The following is a 6,032-nucleotide window of genomic DNA, read 5'->3' on the forward strand; positions in this document are numbered from 1 at the left end:
GGGGGAGTCATCGCGTTACAAACACCATGAAATGAAAAAAAAAATTACACCATCTCCCGCTAAAGGGAGCCATGTGTGGATGCGAAGCAGCGCGAAGATGGTTCGCTTGAGCCGGAGATGGTGTAATTTTTTTTCTTGCGTTCTCGAGCCTGTGCCTTCCTCTGGCGTAGAATCAGCACTGTCTTCCAGTCTCCATATTCAGCTCCCGCTGCGTGGAACTGCCGGCGTCCGAGGTATTCGACTCCCGCAAAGTCGCAAGATCATGTGCATCTGCATCTCTGCAGTCCATGTCATTGGTGTCGTCGTGGGATTCTTCAGCTAGGAAAGGAGAGCACGAGCGCCCCGCGTCTAGAGCCACAGAAGCAGAGGCGGCCATCGGCCGCTCGTGCCACGTCAAGACGCCGGAGGCGTCGCTGCTGCCTACTCGTCGCTATATAGAGAAAGTAGCGACACTCTCCTCCATATCCTCTCCGAAGTGTCCAACCCCCCTCTCCCAAGTGTCCAAACCTTATCTATATCCTCTCCCAAACGGCCACCGTGCGGGCGCCGGCCCTATAACCCGGCTCGCACCACTTTCCTATCAAGAATGCTATGTCACGCTGATAACGCGCGCGTTTCCCGGGCGACGGCCCGTGAAGCGGGGAGGTGGAAGACCGGAGAGGAGGGTGCTCGGCGTGGCGGCTCGGTTAAAAGAAAGACGGTACTTCCCCAAAAATATCCAGGGACTTTACTCGTCGCAGGAGAGAATGAGGCGCGCGAAAGGGGGGGGCGTAGGAGAGGAGAGGGGGAGGGGACGCACATGCGCAGTGGAGCGCGGACGCCACCACCGGACACAGCCCCGAGCAAAAGCTGCTTCACATCTAAAACTCGTTATACCGTGTCACAATGCATGTCCTCTGGCATGCCCACGCCACTGATAGCAGCGATTGACACGGAAAAATCATCTGCTACGTTGTGTATTTTACACACTCGCAAACAGGGGGCGTTGTCTTGTAACGGTTTAGAAATCGGGCCATTTGCTTGCCCTCGTGTGATACGTCACATTTGCGTTTTCGCCGGAAAAGCGTGAGGTTTGCTTTGCGAACCGCTTTAGGTTAATGGAAAGATCATGATCACTAGTCCCAGTGCAATAAGCTGGACAGGCCTGCATTTGACGAGGTTTACATTGATACTACAATGCTATCTCTGGGGTGCGAAGGTGTTGTCACGGTCGGTTCTTTCCTTGTTGTTTTCCAGCTTGATGCAGAAGAAAAAAGAAAGCTCGGAGTTGAACCAATGCAGATGAATCTCCGTGTGCAGAGGCGCGAATGTAAAAAAAAAAAATCGAAGCCAAATTCATGTTGACCGTGTTCATTTACTGCAAGGAAATCGTCCGTAAGGGATTTGTTCCCTCTAGGACAAGGGTAAATGCGAATTTTCACGTAGAAGTGCTTCGGGGACTGAGCTCACAACTGCACTGAAAGTGTTCCAACACATACGTTACACGCCGTAGGCGAAGTTTTGGCAGCGAAAGGCATAACTCAGTGATGCTACCGAGGACTTCTGATTTGGAGCAATTTTTGGGGCAGCAAAATATGCATTTCGGAGCACTTTGCAGCAGCGAAAATTTTCATCTCAGAGCACTTTGGAGCAGATAATTTTGCATCTGGGAGCACTCTGGAGCAGCAAATTTTACATCCTGGAGTGCACTAGAGAAGCAAATTCCATTAACATTCAAGCTACTGAATAATTATTATGGGGCTCTTATGAAGAGCTAGAAATATTTCGATTCGTTGCAACTCTCATGGAAAAAATCATCTCAGGAGAACTCCATATTTCACTCGATAATGCAAAAATAAGGGCTCATGCAGTTGTGTTCTGGATTAACCTCTTCGGTGATTATTTTCGACACTAGGAAATAAACAGAATACCGAATAAATGAAATTGAACTTTATGAAATAACACTCTAAATACAGAGACGTCGTAGACAACGCCGTGACGTACGTATAGCAGTGCCTCAATGCCAAAGAGCCATACTGTGCTTAATGCACTCCCCTAAGACAACTACAAGACGAAAGCCAGGATTCTTTTACTTCTCAATCGATGTGTTGATCTTCCCCCTCCCTCTCTGCAAGCTTTCTACACCTCACCTGGTTTTGCACTACCTCCATGATCGGCGCACTGATCACGGAAGCAGTGCAAAGCGACGGTGTCATGTGATCACGTGACATCCAGATATATGACGCCATGACAAGTTTTGACGAGCGTCAGTCGATTGATGCCAAAGATAATCATGTGATGGCGTCGTCATCACGTCAAATCATGTGATGGCGTCATCATCACGTCATATATGACGTGATGACGACGCCATGACATGATTATCTTTGGCATCAATCGACTGACGCCGCCGACGGTCAATTTTCGTGTTTGATGAAGCATCTATAGGCTTTCGCAATAATATTGCGTATTGAATGTTAACAGCCTGGCCGTTAACAACCTGACCTTACATACCAAACTGTCCTCCACCATGGCACCTCTGTGCCGTGCGCGAAACAGCTTCGCTTATCATCCACTTCACAGAGTGGAATGGCTCAATTTTTTTTTAATTTTTATTGTGATAGCAATTATATGGACACTCTCGGCGGGTTTTTGCCGTCACCGTAGCCGTTGCCGTAATTTCCCGCGCAGTCACCACGCGCAGTCACCCCGCGCATTCTAGCGTATTCTAGCCGCGGGTAAAAGCTCGCGAGCGCTGGCGACGAACCCGGCTTAAGCGGAGATTAACAGTCTAATTCCCGATTGGGTTTTCGAGCACCTCCACAGAGAAGCTTCTCTCTATGGGAGTGCACAATACTTGGAACGAAATAGCGGAGGCTGTTAAAATTTCACAGCTCGATCGCCTAAGCCGAACGATCACAGGCAGAGCTATCCTCGATATGGCAGGCCTGCAAACCGATAGGGGACCACGAGGCAAATCAAACATCCCGAAAGACTACCGAGAAAATCTAATTATTTCCCCCCTCCCTCGAAAGATGCATCCCATATTCCACGCAGAGAGGAGGGAAAAGAGAGCGCAAACTCTAATCAAACGCTTTGGACCAATGGACCACAAGTTGGTTGCGTACGTGGACGCGGCAAGTGGCAAGTCGGGCGCGGCGGTCGCCTCGGTGGTCGACGGCCAAGGTGCCCCCGTATCGGCCGCCACCATTAGAAGCCGCAACACGGAGACGGCTGAAGAACTTGCAATAGCGCTCGCTTGCGTTGGAACGGAAGCTCATTTTATAATTAGCGATAGCAAAACGGCCATCTGGAATTTTGGAAAAGGTCGGATCTCGCCCGAAGCGGCAAGGGTTCTGTCCGGTAGACGGCTGAACAGAAAAATCAGCCTAATTTGGACCCCAGCACACACGTCCGTTCCTGGCAACGAGGCGGCCCACGAGTTAGCCCGAGCTCTCTACTTCCGGGTGACTGTGGAGCCGTCCGACTGCCAGAACATGGACGAGCGTCTGCAAAGTTACACCGAAATCGTTGAAAATTATCGGCTACTTCGCAGAGTGGTGCCACCACCGGATAAAAGCCTGAACAATAGGGAGGCAGTCGCATGGCGGCGCCTGCAAGCTGGCAATTTTGTAAACCCGGTCTGGGCATATAATGTTCAGAAAGATGATAGGCCAAACGATAGGTGCAAGCACTGTGGGGCGAGAGGGACCCTCGACCACATAATCTGGGGGTGTGGTAGCTCCCCAGGAGCTAAATCAAATATCAATTGTAGAGAGGCCTGGGAAGCCCTGCTGCGGAGCGAGGAACCCGCTTCACAGCAACATGCCATCCGCCTGGCGGAAGAAGCCGCGAGGAGTCAAGGCCTCTTCGACTGCTTCTAATCGCGGAGGTGCCGGCCCCCGTGCCGCGTATGGGCCCCCCCGGCTACGTCACTGGTCAAATCTGAGAGGCCCGGCAGGCTGCTACGGCCTCTCCGATTGGCTTACAATTCCGCCATTACGAAATTTGACAAAATTGCGGAATTTGACCATAACGCGATGTAATTACCAGCTCATCTGCACCTTGCAATAACAGCTCCTTTTTCGCCACAAAAACCAAAGGATGCTTGCGCTTCGCCTTCCATTCGCGTGTTGCCTTCTCAACTATATACAGGGTGTTTAAGAAACGTATCCGAAAACTCGAAAAAATGTAGGAAACAGAATATTGGCTCGCTGCATTCACAATGACTTTTTCCGTAGTGGCATACACGTTGGGACGACTAGAGACTATCAATTAGGCCCGTAACTGAAGAAATTTAATATTGAAATTGGTGGCTGTATAGAAGCGGTCGGGCCAAATGGAGGGGAGAAGTCTTTCCTGCGAAGAGCCCATAGCCGCTTTGAGATTTCGAAATGTGGCCTCTGGTAATTATTTCGGAGTAATCAAATTTGACCAAATTCACCGGCGAAACCGAAACGCCGATGAGCGCAACTAGCAGGTGACCAGACTGATGTCACTGTGCATGACAACGATTGCAGTGGTGTTCTCCATACGTTAACGTATGTACTAGAGCTGTGCACGGGCCGTATTTCCGAGCCCGAGCCCGGCCCGGGCCCGCTGACTTTGTCGAAGGCCCGCCCGAGCCCGACGGCAAAGGGCTGCGAGCCCGCCCGGCCCGACGTACGAAAACACAATCCCGGGCCCAGACCGGCCCGGCTTTTTGAAGGTTCACTGCGAAAACAATCAGTGACGTACTAAGCACATCATGCTGTACACCAACAAATAACGTAATAATTATGCACGTGCATATAAAAAACACTGCGGGAAAACGGTAAACGTTTTACGTACCAACATGCAACAAATATTTTATTTGCATTGCATACCTGCGACAGTGCGGCACTTTTGCTATACAAGTAGATGGCCTCATGCCAGCAACAATGGAGTTCGCTCGCCAAAGGCGTCACGTGCATGGGGTATGCCCATGCAAGTGTCAGCTTGCACAAAAGGCTATCTACGTCATATGGGATTTGGCCTTAAATCTAACGCGAACAGTCGCGTGGCGCCGTCACTAGCTCAGGTGGTGTTACTTCTCTGTTTGTCGGAGTGCAACAGAGGCAGTGCTTTACCTGCTTCCCTTTTGTTTAGAGTAGCGAATGGAAAGGAAGAGCGGTAAAGTGCAGTCGTGGAAAAGGCGCTGTATATGCGTGCTCGAAAACAATTCCCGCTCATTCTCTATATTTCGGGCTTGAGTCGGGCTTTGCGCCGGGCCCAAGCCTGGCCCAACAAAACTCCAAGTAGCCCGAGCCCGGCCCGCGGGCCGGGGCGGGCTTTCGGGCTACCCGGAGCCCGTGCACACCTCTAGTATGTACGCCGTGCGTGCTATAATCGCAAGCACAGCTGGCACACCCACGAAGCGAAATCTGTCGTTGATGCACCGACTCCCGCTCATTCTGTACGTCTCGGAAGAGTATGCAAGTTGCACCCTTGCACGTTGTGGTTTCGCTGGCAAAACTGGTCAGATTTTACCTCTGTTAAAATTACCAGTGCCCACTGTGCCCACTCCTTGGATATCTTAAAAGCGGGAATGGGCCCTTCATAGGAAGGCTGCCAATCCCCCCATTAAACCCGAAGCGCCTGTTTTCGCTAATTATAACGTTAATTACTGTTGTAATTGATGTTAAGATGTCTGCCACCACAGAAATATTATGAAGGCAGTGAACTGGCGCAGCTAGCTCAGTTGCAGTTGCTTGTAGAAGCCCCCCAGTGGCGTAGCGAGAAATATTTGATGGGGGTAGGGCTGAACAGCCATTATGCATGTTCGTGTGTGTGCACATATACGTATATACGCATGCATAACTGAAAGATTTTGGAAAGGAAGGGGGGGGTGGTTGACCCCCCTCCCAGGAACATATTAACAGGTAAAAAACACGCACAATCGAATTTTGTGTGTTTCCAGTCACGAACGCTGGCACCAGGAAAGCATACAAAACAGGAAGTATATATACCATGTTTTCCAGTATTTGTGAATGACATTACCGTGGACACACAGAACTAAGTTTATTGAAGCTCCTATA

Source organism: Rhipicephalus sanguineus, chromosome 1 (assembly GCF_013339695.2).
Source record: "Rhipicephalus sanguineus isolate Rsan-2018 chromosome 1, BIME_Rsan_1.4, whole genome shotgun sequence".
Lineage (NCBI taxonomy): Eukaryota > Metazoa > Arthropoda > Arachnida > Ixodida > Ixodidae > Rhipicephalus > Rhipicephalus sanguineus.